The 15,881-nt window shown below is 40.8% G+C and overlaps 1 protein-coding gene across 13 annotated transcripts in view; it reads right to left on the bottom strand.

The window, feature by feature from the left end:
• The window catches only part of tenm3 (teneurin transmembrane protein 3), a 243,630-nt gene that overhangs the window by 134,696 nt on the left and 93,053 nt on the right, over positions 1-15,881 (bottom strand). For 2 of the 13 annotated variants that reach the window (XM_043230212.1, XM_043230287.1), the window contains exon 1: positions 7,314-7,754. The exons of the other annotated variants lie outside the window; for them this stretch is intronic. The gene's annotated coding sequence lies outside the window, so the exon portion shown is untranslated. Of the gene's footprint in view, positions 1-7,313; positions 7,755-15,881 lie in introns of those variants that run through there. 13 annotated transcript variants of the gene reach the window in all.

The following is a 15,881-nucleotide window of genomic DNA, read 5'->3' as shown; positions in this document are numbered from 1 at the left end:
GTGCTGACCAGCTGAGAGAATATTACCACCCATCTTTTGCTTTTCCTTCAAAATGGAGACTGCTTTCATCAATGAAAGGAGAAATATTTAAGTGGAGCTATCAAAAGACCCTCTTTTTAAACGTTGGACCAGCAGGAGTGCCCAGCTGAATTCAAATGGCAAGAATGAAAAAGAGTGAGAAAGAGACTCTGTATGTGTGTATATGTGTGTGCTCTCACACACACATACAGAACGGGCCTCTGAAACTAAAATGGCCAGAGGCAACGGCTTGTGTTTCACGAGAATCCCATCACTCTGATATCTGTTTTATCAGTCTCCATTGTATGAAGTAAATTGCTGCAACATAATTATATGGTGGTTACTAAACACTAAATAAACACTGTTTAGATCACTGCATATACAGCAGCCAATGAGCTGCAATAATTACATAAAATATACCACAACATTAGGCATTACGCTGTGTTCTGTTTGGTAAGATTGTATTCTAAAAAAAAAAATAGTGCTAATAATAAGAGGAGAAGGAAAGTGCTACTGTGTCTCTACAAGTCAGAGTTTACATTTCAAGCATTTTATTTTTGGTGCGAGTGTTGTAGTCTTTTATTTTTTCCCCCTCATTCAGCTTTAATTAAAAGCAGACTCTAAAGAAATGGGTAAAGAAGAACAAAAATGAAAGATATAGAAAACATGTAGAAAAAAACACTGCTAAGAAAAGTCGCTGCTGCTTCAAAGCCTCTTGCCAGCCAACTGAGCTGACTGAGGTTCGAACAAACAATAAATACCCAGCCACATAAAAAAGGTCAGCAGAGCATTATCTTACTACAAAAGACGAAAGAGAGAGAGAGAGAGAAAGAGAGAGAGAGAGAGAGAGAGAGAGAGAGGTAGTTTGATTTATATAGCTGCTGGTAGTGAGGGAGGGATAGCACTAACTACAGTTCCACTCGAGCACTGTCACACATAAACTATCAAAATGACTTTTTCAACCTACAACAAGGACAAACACGCACAGAGGGAGAATGAGCGAGAGAGAGAGAGAGAGAGAAACCACTTTAATAAAACTAGTGCTACTAAAAATAATCACCATCGTTAATAAAACTTTAACAAATAGGCATGTTTTTATCCAGACCATGTTAATTCATATTAGCATTGCATAATCACGCCTCTAAAGACCTATTTGGACAGAAGTGGTTTTCCCCGAGGAGCTCAGGTAAATTTGTGTTTTACAGATGATTTTGCCGATTTTAATCCCATCTGAATTATACATTCTGTTTTTCTCACACAAACCTCAATACAAAATACAGAGAAAATTACCTACTGTTTTTTCAGCTAAATCAGTCCTTTGAGAAATGAAACTCACACAAAGAACAATGTCTGTGATTGCGGTACATTATTTTTGGCACAACACTTCTCACTTATTTTTTTGTTTACCATCCTTGAATACTTAAACTAATGCTAATTTTCCTGTTATGCTGCCTGGCACGCTTTCATTATGGAATTAGCTTTTCATTTTTCTACAAAATAACAGTCAGTGGTTCTACTCTTTGCATACCGTTCAACATAAAAATTTTAATCAGTTTGATTTCACAGAACGACCAAGTAGCAGCAGAGTCGGGCAAGATTCAATTTTTTTTCATGCACTTAATAAGCTACCTTATTTATATACATAACAAATTAGTAATATACTTCACAACATACACTACCCGTGAAATAAGTACAGTAGGTTTGTTTAATTGATTTGCTTAGCACAGGGTAAAACAACACTGTAAAATATTACTAGAATTTAAAACAGTTTAAAATGTAATTTATTCCTATGTTACAAAAGCTGAATTTTCAGCAGCCATTACTCCAGTCTAAAATGCAGAATTGCTGCTGAGAAAAAAAAAATATTTTAAAAAGAGTTGTACTGCTTAATAATTTTTTGAATTTTTACATTTGTGTAGGATAAATAGAAAGTTCAAAAGAACAGGATTTATTTTAAATAACTTTTTTTCCAGTAAGTTTTTATCAATTTAACATGTCCTTACTGAATTAAAGTATTCTTTTCTTTAAAAAAAAATACAGACCCCGATCTAATTAATTTCACTGACATTTGTGTTCCACAAATATGACCTTCTGTAACATCCACAACCAGATGCTCCCAGTCCCATCTAAATCACTACATGACATCAAAGTGTGTTAATAATTAAAAAATGCACCGTTCTTTCAATGTTTATGACGATGGATGCTACAGTGGAAAGAGCCTGTAGGGAACAAAGAGAACATTTCCCACACATCTACGACTGGCTACTTACTACACGGCCTCTCATGCGCTTGTGCCTCAAACACCTCTAGTGAATTCTAGAGGCTAATTTGCTGGAACACAGGGGGCAAAGGACATTTCCCAACCCCTAAACCCCCTTCAGAAATGCCCTAGATATGGTCAATATGATGTTCTAGGTCGCTTCTATCAGCCAAGTCCTTTCTCCTTACGTCCCATTGACAGTAATGCTCATTTAATCACCTTAATGAGAGCGTGGAACGGCGAGAACAATGATGTGTGGCCGTGGTCGTTTAACTGTAGCTCGGATGCTTATGAAATGCCGTCTCTCCTCTTCCGTGTCAGTGTAATCTCATTTGGAATCTGTTTTACTGCCTTCAGCAGGCACATTCAAAAACCTCTGAACACACTCGCTAGTCTCGCTCCGCGGCGGCTGTGCTTCATTATACATGACTGTGCTGCTCGGTGGATGAGCCATTGAATAGTTTCTTTCTTTTCTTTGTTTTTTTTTCTTCTCACTCCTCCAGACTAGATATATAGCGGCATGTGTTGAAAGAGCTGAAGAGACAAGAGACAGAAAAAGGACATTGAGGCTAAAGTGGACATAGTATAATCTGGTTAGGCCACGTCACCTGCTGAAACCAACCGAGGTGTCGAATTGCTGACAAAGAGATTTTCCTCCTGCCGTCTCCCCGGAAATAAACCAATTTGTGGTAGTCCACATTAGAGTGCCCACCGCCACAGTGGAACACCGGCAGAGATTATACGTGCACGTATATTACAGGTCTTATAGAAAATAGCAAAAACACTATATACATTTTCAATAAGAAAAAAAATCAATATGGAGGCTGGATATGTAAATAAAAATTCATGATTTGGTGTGGCAGCCTTTCTCGCTGATACTGTACACTAAGAACACACACGTGTTGTTCAGTATGCTGACAGTAAATATAAACCGACAGAGATAAACTACAACAGATAACCCCCACAGAGATGAACAAACCAACTTTCGTTCCCCAACAGGGGAGAAATCAATAGAAAAAAATGACATACACAGTCATTTTTGCTGTCTTTTGCTATGTGAAGGTTAAAAAGTTTTAAATTGCGAGCGTAAATCCTTGTTTTGGCACTGCAGCAGTTGAACTTCTTTGTTACTGACAATTGAATTAATATAGAGAGTCCCACCTACAGCAGCATTTGTGTGTGTGTGTGTGTGTGAATGCATACAAGCATTTGTTGCAAATGGTTGTGTCTCCGGACCCTGACCTCTCTGACCTCTCATTCAGCGCTGACGAATCGTCTTTCTCGTTCTCCCTCAGCAGCCATTACCGGCAGCCTAGAAGCCTCTCTTCCTCACTAAGCTGATCACTCTGTCATAGTCCAGCACCCGGCACACCGGAGTCTCACACACACTCACACACACTCACTTACACACACCAGCAGTTCACCGCGGACAGTGTAAGTAAACCTAAAATAGAAAATCCCTCTGTTTGCCATGCTTCTGCCTCTTTATAAACAATTCCTTAAAATAAATAATTTATAGAAGTGAATAGGTGTATTAACATGCTGCTACTTAATACTCATAATAAAAGTGATACAAATTTATTAATGTTAAGTTCCAATTAAATAAATAAATCTGCATTTCACCAAATATTGTTGATAAAATATTAGCTTCTTTAACTTGTTTAATTTTATAGAAGTTCAATCTAAATATATAGATTTTTCCCCTGAATGTTAAGCCATTCTACTGTGTATGGTTATCAATGTGTGTGTGTGTGTGTGTGTGTGTGTTTTGAGGCTGGTAACTGTTGCTCAACCAGTAACATCTACAAAACATCAAATACAGTCACTGTGATTTAATTAGGGCAACAATAAAGTCTAAAGAAAAAAAAAAAAGATATCCTCTGATATTTCTGAGTATATTTTTCTGAATACTTGTGAATGTGTGTAATGATGGAATAGTTGTATAAATATTTACAGAATATGTTTGAGTCTAAATTTAGAAAAGACTTTGAACCACTAGGAAAAAATATACTCTTCAAAGCCATGTTTTTTTTTTTACCTTATGAATACTGCATTACTTATTATATAACAGAAACATTAAACAAGTAAAAATACAGAAAATATATATGAAAGTAAAATACATTTGTTTTATAATTTTACAAACTAAATTATACAGTTGTTATTTTTTTGTTTTTATTTGAGAAAATATATAGGCATACTGATTTCAAAAAAACAAAAAAAAACTGGCTGCTATAGTTGTAATTGTTATTTTGTCATTTGTAATTTGTTATTTGTTATTGGTGTAATTAATTGTTATTTTAATTAAATTTTGTTAAGACGATCATATTAGACTGCATGAAATTCTCAGATCAGAGAACTCATTTAAGCAAAAGAACATTTAAGGACAATGTTCTGTATAGTCGCTACAAATTTATCAGTGTGTGTGCTTACTTTTGGATTTTAGTAAATAATAAATATGAAGGTGAATACTGCCACATCAATAATTCTAAAACTTGTGTGTGTGTGTGTGTGTGTGTGTAGGTTCGGTCTCTGTTATCAGAGTGGTTGGCTGTGATAAAACAAGAGTTGTGATGAGAAAATAAAACAGATCAATAGTGTCTGGGATGTTATCTGGGTTTACAGTGGTTAGAGCCTCAGCCTTTCTGCTGTCCAGAAGGACCGGACTGTTTCTAGATGTTTCTTCTTCATGACAGCAGTACGGATAGCTTTCCCGCATAGACACCGATCTAGATAAGACTCGCTTATTCCACACACACCTCATCCCTCATCAGCCTCTCTTTTTTATTCCTCTTGCTCTTCATTTATCTCAATCTATACATCTCGGTCACTATCTTTGTAAATGATGCTGTGTAGCTTTCGCCATTGCAGAGTATCTTTCATTCCATCTTGCTCTCACTTACTCCGTTTTACATTTTCTACTTTTTTTTTTTAAATCAATGTCTATTGTTTCTCATAGATACAAAATAAGCACAAAGAAAAAGATAAGAAAATCAAACTGACAGCTCTAAGAGATATTAAAAGGCAAAAGAAGAAAAAGAATGGGGTGCTTTACTAACGAAAAATGTCAATCACTCCCTCTCTTTCTTGTACACCCCACATGTTGCAATTCATTTCAGCTTCATTCATATTTTTCTCCCCTTTTTAATGAGAGAAAGATATTTCTGAAGAAATCTTAAAGGAGGCCGCTAATGGCAGACGGAGGGCGGAGACGCCTGGGCCGTGAACCGCAGCATTTTCTCTCACTTTTTCGCTTTTCCATTTAAAGCGCCACATGCGCAGCTCCAACCCAAACCAATTTTTTCCTGCATGAATTAAATATGAGGCTTGGTAATGTTTAAATGAGCAACCGAGAGACAGGCTCGCTCAAACCGGCTCCCAATGACCCGATCCGCTTCCCACCTAGGGCGTCCAAAACACCCTTCATCATCATCACGTAGTAAAAAATAATAAAACAAAAAAATATATGGATAAGAAAATGTGACCTGGCTCGTTTTACTGCACAGTAAATCAGCCTATATTACTGGCTGGTATCAAAGGTAATTGAAACTTTTATTCTTTGAGTAATAGCACCATCTCCAGTAATGCACTCCATCAGCAAGATTACTGCACACACTGAACATATATCACACAAAGCAAAAAGGAGCTCTGGTTGCTAGGAGATCTCGCCCCATTTGTAAGAGACAGAGAGAGAAATAAGGAGACAAGGGAGTATGAAGTGAAGGTGGGGGTACAGAAAGAAAAGATGGCTTTTCCTTTTTTTCTTTTGTTATTTTGCTCCGTTGAAAAAAAATAATAACAATCATCATCAAACTATTCATTTCCTTTCGCTCCGAAATCGCTTTCTGTTCGGAATCAAAGGAGACGAGCGCGATCGTAAATCAAATGTGAGCTTGATACAGGGTTTAAAGTGGAACCATACACTAACGCCTGCTGCAAAAGGGACATTAAACACCTCCGCACATGGCCTAGACTCAATAGCCAATCTGACAGCTTATTCCTCTTGGCGCAGGGGTCACAGACTCTGCGTTGCATTTGATACACACAGCGGACTGCTTTTTCCTCTTTATTCCTCTTTTACGTGTGAAGCCCCACAACTGAAAATCATCTGGTGTTATGAGAAATGCAGCCAGGCAATGTGCAAAGCAACACACTCACACACACACTTGCAGCTCGCTTCCGCCTCAATTGCTAAAACAAACAGAGAGACAAAAAAGTGGGGACACACTCAAGAGTCTTAACTAAATGGCTATCCTGCACATATCCTCACGTCGATCAAAAGCTATTCTAACCAAAACCCGTAATTACACTTTTCAGAAGGGTGCGGATATCGGATCTATCACCATCCATCAAGTGGGCCGGGGGAGCGGACAGCGCGAGCGGTTCAATTGAAAAGGTAGCAGAGCATGTGAGAAATTCCACGCTGAAGCTGTTTCCAATTAGCTGCACTGTAAATGTCTATTGTAGAGCGGCAGCACGCGGCTCTCGTACAAGCCACAGCTCTCTGTCTGTCCTCCTCCTAGCTAATCAAAAATTAACTGAGAGGGAAAATAAGAGGAGAAAAAGCATGTAAACGGATCGGCTAATTGTGAGTGTGTTCCATAGCATCGCAATCAGGGGAGACTTACAGAGGACGTAGTGATTTTCAGAAATGCCGCACTGCCCTGTAGCATCCTAGTAAATAGGAGCGCAAATAGTGTTGTTTCAAATAACAAAGGAATAATATAAAATAACAAAATTGGACTTTGTGTCTTACCGCTTTTGTTAAATTCAAACTAGATGATTTTTATACTCAAACAATTCAAATCGCAGAACTGTAACAGATTCATCAGCCACTAAAAGAGCTCACAAACATGCGCCCCAACACACGCCCAGAGCGTGAAGATAAAGACAAAATGAATGAAAATCGAAAGCGGACAAGAGTGTGAGAAAAGCAGTGCGCGCAACAAGAATTGGACAGCAGAGCAGTTGAATCAAGGAATCTAGGAGCATGCACTGATGAGAGGGGGGGGAGAAGGGGGTGGCGTTTAGATGTTACCTTGGTCAGGGCTCCTCCAGCGATGACCTGAAGGGTTAAAATGAACCCCCCACTCCAGGGCTGTAGAGGGTCATCAAGTCTCAGCTCAGAATACTTAACGTCCTCTTCCCATTCCGCACACACACAGCCGCACACACACACACATGCACGGCAGCCAGACCTGCGCTCGGCACGTATAAGATCGCCGTTCAGATGTTCCCACTGAAGAACGAAACTCAAGGTGGAAAAAAATAAACAGAAAAAGAAAGATGAGAAACGCAGGATGACAGCTGACTAAACAGACACGATCGTTCACCGAGAGGTTAAAGAAGCATCATGCCTTCTGATTATCGCTTTCTTTCTAACACTCTACGCTGTTGCTGCTTTCTGTCTCTCTCTCTCACTCTTTCTCTCTCTCGCTCGAGCGGAGGCTGTGCTGATCGCAGAGGCTGCTGATGCACTGGGAAGTTTGCAGTCCTCGATGGAGCCCCCGTCACGCATGGCTGGTCCCGGCACACGCTATTGGCCGAGCCTCTGTCAATCCGATACTCGGGGGGAGGAGACAGCGGTGGAGGTGGGAGGGAATAGGAGGGGCTTTTGAGCTGCATTAACCATTTGGAAGCCAAAAGATCTGTTCTTTCCCCAGTCACCCCCTTGAATGCGTGCACACACACACACACACCTTCAACACAAACACAGACTCCCCGGGTCTGCAGCTGTTCCGGCTGCTGTTGAGGGGGAACAAGAAAGCCCACCTTGACACAGTTCTTTCCTTCTAAAGTTTCAGTCCTGCTATTCTTTTTATAAACTCTTTTCTTCTCCTCAAACACACACACACACACACATTTATCTGCATACAATCAATTCACTACAGAATACAGAATTGTTCCTCACACAAAAGGTGCTTTACAATTAGCAAAACAAGCCTCGATTTGTCCACATGCATCCTGTGTTGAAAGTCCATCAATTAATTGTAATTATACCAACCACAATTGTCACCAATTACACTTCCAGCTATTTCACTGGTGCAAAAATAGCAGAAATCACGCAAAACAAGAAGAGAAAACTCAAGCACTTCCAGAGTCCAGTGGCCCATAATGAAAAGCACAAGTGAAAGTTTGAGGGCTATTTTGTTTGATTTAGGAGCATGGCTGGGAGCGGGTCCGGTGTGAACAGAACATATTTGTGCATAAATGCATGAGTTTATGATCACCCCCTACGGGCATGTTTCAGGAGAGGCCATTAGCCTTTCTACTCCACTGAGAGAGAGACTGAGTTCCACTGCATTTCGATGCAGAAGAACTATTTTTTAGCTTTCTGACAAGTATTTTGCACAGGCCGTTACTAAATAATAAAGTATTGTTCTGGAAGTCTGAGTATGGGGGTTCTTTTAGCTGTACTCGACACAAAGGAAATGTGGGATGTTGATGTGCAATCTTCAAATTTTAAATATTTGCTAAATGCAAGTGTCACTCTCAGGCACTTTGGCATTTATCTGATCAAATGTATTAAACATGTTCTATGTGTAGATATGTATAGACTTAAGGCATCAAATGTACTTGTTTTATACATTCTTGCACATATAGGCTATTTATGAGCATGTGCAAGTGTATTAGTGTGTACAGTCATCCACTACAGTTTAAAAGTTTGGGAGTGGTAAGATACATAATTAGTAAAAACAGTAATATTGTGTTATATTATTAAAAAAAAAGTTAAATCAATGTTTTCTACTTTATAATATTTCAAGGAGTCATTTATCCTTTGATGCACGGCAGAATTTTTAGCAGCCGTTACTCCAGTCTTCAGTTTCACATAACAATAATCCACAGTAATCCTTCAGAAATCGCTCACTTACAAAACAATTGTGCTGCTTAATATTCTCGTGGAAACCAGATAATCTTTTTCAGGATTTTCTTAGGAAACACAAAGTTCAAAAGTACAGCATTTATTTGTAAAAGGAATCTGTTGTAAAATCATAACTGCATTTACTGTCACTTTTGATCAATTTGAATGTGTCCTTACTAAATCAAAGTATTAACTTAAAAAAAAAAAAAAAAAAAACCTCGCTCACCCTAATTTTTTTTTTTACATTAATGCAATTCCCAAGATGTTATTTAAATATGAAAAAATCTTCCTTTGTTAAAATCCACGAAAAAAGATTCCTAAAAACTACTGCAAGTTTTACTTTTAGAAGTATAGTGAGTCTTAGAAATAAGTCTATGGCATGTTCTTAGTAAACGTTTCTGTTACTCAGACACACATGTTAGGCGATCCTACACTTCATCTTCACATCTGAAGGGATCTGTAATGAGACACCTTGGAGATGCAAGAATATACACACAGCAGTAACTGAAAGACGTATAGCCAAACAACCATTAATATACGACAGCTCATTGTAAACTAATCTGCATTTGGTTAAACTGTTAATATTCCTCTCAAAAGGGCTTTTCCGCAAGGAAAGGGTTATGAAGAGGGCGATCAATGCCTGCTTTAAAAAAAGGACTCATTAAAGCCGTGCACGTGGAGAGCTCGGAGCGGCAGCGACACATCACAGTGAGCGTGACTCAACAATTGCTCTCTTTAATGATCGCTGTAATCTAATTCTAAACGCCCTCATCGCTCTGCATGCGCACACGTATAAGGTTTGACAGTAGACGTGATATATGTTGTGCTTTTTTAAATTATGTTTTCCTCATGCCTCGCCGCTCCACGTGCCTTTGCATTACAATGCAGATTGCACTTGTTTGGGGGTGAGCGGAAAGAAGGATAAAAAAAGGAAAACTATTTTTCATTTTATTGTTCGTGATGTTCAAAGCTCTTTGAATACGCTCGCTGGGCCGTACCAGTGCGGTTTTTGCTTACCATAAACATGACAACGCTTTTGAACACATGCGCAACCTGCAACAAGCTTGACTTTAACACTTTAGCACTGAGTTTATGTACAGAGCAGGCCGTCGGATCATTAAGTTGCAAATTACGCATAGTTGCAGCGCACGGACGAGTATATCCATCAGTCAGTGAAGTGTGAGGGCCTGTCACCGCAGAGAAACAGATCCTACCGTCCGCTAATCCGCCCGGGGTGCCTTCTCCTCTCTTGTGTCCCCAGGTACTGCACTTAACATTCAATTTTTATTCCTATTTGCTTGCTTATTTGCCCGTACGCCTGCCTATGCCAACTGTTTACCATCTCCGAGAAGGTTGTGTAATGAGGTAAACAGTCCACTCCGTGTTGACAGTGCTTCGTAGCGGCGAAGGGGGGAGATTGACACGGCCGATGAGGAGAAGTGGGAAATGACTGACAGCTGATGGGGATTCGTCGAGGGACGACGACAGGTGGGTATGCTAATGCGGGTCACGCATGTACAGCGGGACCTTCCTCTATTACATTCTCTTTCTTTTTCACTCTCTCAGCCTCATTCTCATATTCCCACTGATGCCCCCGCAGAGCAGGCCGTGGAAAAGAGAAGGCTGTTTGCTCACACCGTGCCAGTCCCAGCAGCCCCCGGTGAATACAGCACCCCGCCAGCGCTCTTAAGCCCCAGCGCAAACAAGCCACATGCACGTACGCTGTTTGAACTTTCTCCTACAGTTGCAACTCATCTCTCTGTGTCTTCTGGCTCTCGCTGTCTGTCGTTCCTTAATACACAGACAGATATTACATTCCCCGGCCCCCATAACCTAGGGCCTGATCTGTAGGCTGTATCGCAAAAATAAAAACAAGTTGTGTTCCCTGAGAAGGGAACTGTAGCAAAATCTACAGAAAAAATCTTATGTGACTTTGATAGGTATTGGTGGTCAAAACCCCCCAGACGTCCCCCTGTGGACAGTGGTCTGTGTGGGGTGTGAGTTCAATAAGGGGTCAGCATCAATCAGAGGACATGTCACTTTGTTTCCAGGCCCGACTCCATGCTGACAAGCCCAAAAGCCAAATGTAAGACAGGGAGTGACCTTGGAGGTCACGAGGGGTCAAGTGACTTTGAGGCTGTGGCAAAGGGACTGCTGGGTTCTCCGATACTAATTCATTTTGTCCTAAACCAATAATAGGAAGATGGCTTTTAGTGTCTGGTTCGATATATGACACGGACATACACACTTGTGCGATTTTATCCAAAGGGCATATAGAAATTTAGTTTAAATTCCCTTCAAGGGCAGGCTAGTTTAGTGTCACAGATTAATATGCCGCTAGTAGGAGAGTCACAGATGGCTCAGCAACACAACAGCCAAGCAGCAGCTGCTTGCGCCATGGCTGGTGTGGCATCAGTGCGTGGTCTTCACAGAGGCCTGGGCAAAAACACAATCCCTGCCTTCAGAAAACAATACGAAATCTGCTTCATATCAATCTTGAAGTAAATGGGTGGTGAAAAACAATTTAGCTTAGATTGTTAAAATAATCTGGGCACAAAGAGGGCCGTAAAATACTTACATACACCCACACCTGCGCAGATTAAATTAGAGACCTCTGTAATGTGGTGTGACGGTCTATTAGTGCAATGTTTCACCGGTAAATACAGATATTGTTACTGCCAAACCTGTAGATGAATCAGATGACATGTAACAAGGCATAATGGGCTATTGATTTTCTAACCACTCAGAGGACATTGTCGAAGATTTAATGGACTTCGGATTCTTAATATGCCTTAATATTAATAAAAAACGATCTCTTTTTTTCATGTTAAGACCTTGAACTGGTCATGGTGCTCTACTCAGCAGAACAGTAAGTGTTGGATTTAACCGAATTGTATTTTAAAGTGCTACCCACCAATTCAGGGAAATCAACAGTGGGACTTTTCTATTATATTTATATAGCAGGCCTTTGTTTGTGGAGAAAACGAACAATGAAAATGCACAAGACCCGACCCATTCACTAAATAGCCATAGCCACGTTTAGAAATGTGACACAGTGTCAGGACTCATTAGAAATGCACGATTGTGTCTCGTAAAGTGATGCTGATGGAGATGGCAAACATGTCTCAGTATCTCTGCGTAATTAGATGCAAATTAGCGCCAATTTCAGACAACTCTATTCAAACATCAAACAAGACACCGTAGTTAATTATAACTAAGACAGGAGGTAATTTAGGCCTGTGCCCTCGTGCAGGTGTGAACAGACTTGCTAAAGGAGGAGAGAGAAGTGAGATGGAAGTGTGAGAGGAGTGAACGCCCATTTAAAGTGGCTGTTGATTCACTCCTACCTGTTTCCAACTCTGACGTGCTAATTCACAACAGAAGGTGCTGGCAAAAACTACCTGCGCCAATTATTGCACATTTCTTCATTAGTGAGCAAGGGCATTAAAACTGATGGAAAGCTAGCTTAAATTTAGAGAGCTTAATTCATTTCTTTTCCAGCCGTATCTTTGAGCCCGGCAGCACTAATGGGTACGCACTAAGATTAACATCACAACACCAGCTAGCCTTTTAAAGCTTTACTTCACAAAACTTTAAAGAAGAACTTCTTAAGAAGTCCAATTACATGCAATTATCAAAACCCATGTTGCAGAGGGCTGGCGATTTACGCTCAAAAACTGCGACTGAAATGGCTAACATGTCAATGTATTGAGTATTAGCTGAAAATTATTCTCAGACTGATATTAGTTTACACGAATAAAGGCTTCCCAGCCCTTTAGTGCGTGCCAAATGATGCCGATGCCGAACTACAGCAGAGTTGTCTTTTTAATATCCCCCACAATTCTCGAATAATGACCGCCCACAGACAGATACGCATTTTGAAGCGAGGTCCAAATCCTGTCTCCAGAGACAAAATCAACAAAAAGCAAAATAAAATAAAAGTCTAACCACAGAGCTCCCATTTTCCTGTCCATTTGGTATCACAGGGGGCGAAGCTGTGGATCCTCATTTCCACTGGCCAGAACGAATGAAATATTTCTGATGAAGCAAATGCATATGCAGGGAAGGCTTACGTGCTACGAGTCAATAGGCGTCTCCCTCAGAGAGTCTCTTTTCTCTCACTGAGCATTGATCATGTGCTACATTTGCCTCCCGCTTACAGAATGAAAGAAAAAAATGAGGGTGTATTTACAGGGGCTTGTAATGATATCATATATCAGACTGACCCACTGGTGTAATGATTTCGCAAAAATACCTCACTTAGAGAAAAGCAGAGGACAGTGCACGCTGAGATGGACTGTCGCTGAGCAGCCCCTTCTAAAGGATGCTGTTTGGGAGCAGGGGAGGAATACGAAAACGGGAATTTGTGTTATGCTGCACGATGCAATAAACATCTAAAAATCTTTTTGAGATGGCAGATGGAGCGTGTTGCCAGAGATTTTCCTCCACAAAATTCAAAACACTTCCCATGGTGCTGCTGCTCGTTTCTCGTTGATGGAGGGCAAACAAGACACTGGAGTGGGCTATCTACTGATTCCAATATTTCATTTCTCGATCACAATTATAGGTCAATATAATTTTTTTTATAAAATTATGATTATTCCAAGATATTACATCATTACATTAAGGCAGACAAGTAAATCATTGAACATGACTTTTGAACATGAAAACGACTTTGAAGTCAATGTATTTTTTTATGAGACACCTTTGGCAGTCCTGTCACATCCTGCCTATTCTCCGAAATACATGATTTAAGATCTCTATAAATTCTGCTCCATTTGTTTATATCTGTTTTATTGACGTAAAAATGTGTGAATAAATCCACTAAACCAAGGTTGTGCCGCAATTATTATAACATTGTTTAACATTTTGCTAAACTTTATTTTAATTCCTTGTTACAGTGTAGTTATAAATATAAGTATTGACTAATGTTAAATAACTATATGTACTTACTGTACAGTTAGGGTTACCATTAGGATTTGCTGTAGGGTTATAGCTTGTAATTATGCTGAATATATTGTTATAATAATAGCAAGTACATCTAACATATATGTAACAAGGACACAGTAAAATAAGGTCTTCTATTTAGTTCAGAGGGAATTATTATTAAATGAACACATTCTCTAAAGCAATATGCAAGGCTTTGAGAACCAAGCATCAGTTCAGGCCTCCACAGAGACGTGAGCAGAATGACAGAGTATCTATTGTCACTAGAGCTTGCTCTTTCTCAGAGAACTGGAATATCAATATGCCATCCAGGAGATGTGCTCTCTCATACGCCCTCACTACGAAACATTTTTACCTCTTCTTTTCTCCCTCCTGAACCATCCCTCCGTATCTTGATGTACGTGCACCCCATGCAGCTCAACACAAGCTGGATTATGGGGTGGGAGGTGTAGGCAGGGGGCAGCCACAGCTGCTGCTGTCCCTTACGAGAAGAGACTCCCTGGGGTGACCCTTGTGAAAGAAGGAGGCCGGCTCAGCTAAGCCACTTCATTCAGTGGCCCCACGGCTCCCTGCCGGGCTCAGGCCTGGGGGTTCAACTGAGTGAAAGAGCAGCAAAGAAAAGGGCAAGGATAGAAATGGGTAGAAAGACTGAAATGGGACTGGAAAAAAAAAGAGCAAGACTGGGTTTTGGAAAGGGGGCGACCGGTGGTGGTCATATTTTATTTATTCATTTTTTTGGACTACTTTTCTGCTGTGGTGCGAGTCATGCAGATCACAGATAATTGTTGCGCTGTCAGAAAGATTTCCAGCACGGCAGTACGCCGATCTAACCCACGGAAGGGCTAAATAACAACAATCACCATGATCATAAAGAGCAGAGCCCATGCTGGAGAACTCCATTCACGCTAATCAGGAGTCCCACTGTTTTAGTGCGTCGGGCACAGCACAAAGGCCTGCTAGCAGGACGCCCGGCCCGCCATCGCCACTGCAACCTGGCTAAATGGAGCAGGTGATTTCCCAGCCTCCCCCCGGGCCCGGCCAATCATGCTCACAGGCAGGTGGAAGAGAGGGCGTACCAAGGTACACGGTGAGGGCAATGCTAAAGAGTCCATGTGGTGGAAGCAGAGTGCAATGAAACCGCCGCTACACCTACACACACACTGCGAGCTTTATCCCTGCTGCAGGTAATAACAGGTTTGTGAGACAAATGAGGCTGCAGATAAGAAGGTCCAAGCAGATGGAGAAAGAAAAGGGTGGGGTCAGAGCCAAGAATATGAACCCACATGTCTGACGCTGGCTTAATAAGCAGGAGTTGTGCTGATGGCAGCAGCTAGCAATCGCCCCATAGGGAAGTGAACACAACCTCCAGCTGAACCCAACACATCACACACACTGGACAAGCAGTGCAAAAATACAGCCAGCTTCGTCCTCCGAGCACAAAGTAACGACGGTGGAAATATTCATAATTCCATCTCCGGGGCGAAGCTGGGAGGTGCTACTGCGCTTCGGGTAAAACTTGGGCTACGAGACATGCCGATTTGTAGTTTGGCTTGATCTGCAGCCTAATGCGACCTGAAGATTCATTCTAAATGGGCGCTCGGCCCAGAGACCGATGACAGTCTCCAGCGAGGGCAAATATACTGGCATTACATCACTCTGTCTCCCTGGGTCTTAAAGTGACACCTCCGCAATTAATACTTTCTTTCTGCTTATACTGTCAATACTGAACAGGCTAACGAATAGACAAAAGGCCTAAAAAGTCAAACTGTTTGTGTAGCTCTTGTCGTTAGAGCCAAT

This window comes from Puntigrus tetrazona, chromosome 1 (genome assembly GCF_018831695.1).
Source record: "Puntigrus tetrazona isolate hp1 chromosome 1, ASM1883169v1, whole genome shotgun sequence".
In the NCBI taxonomy this organism is placed as follows: Eukaryota; Metazoa; Chordata; class Actinopteri; order Cypriniformes; family Cyprinidae; genus Puntigrus; species Puntigrus tetrazona.
The sequence above is the reverse complement of the archived record's forward strand: the minus strand, read 5'-3'. Positions and strand labels throughout refer to the sequence as shown.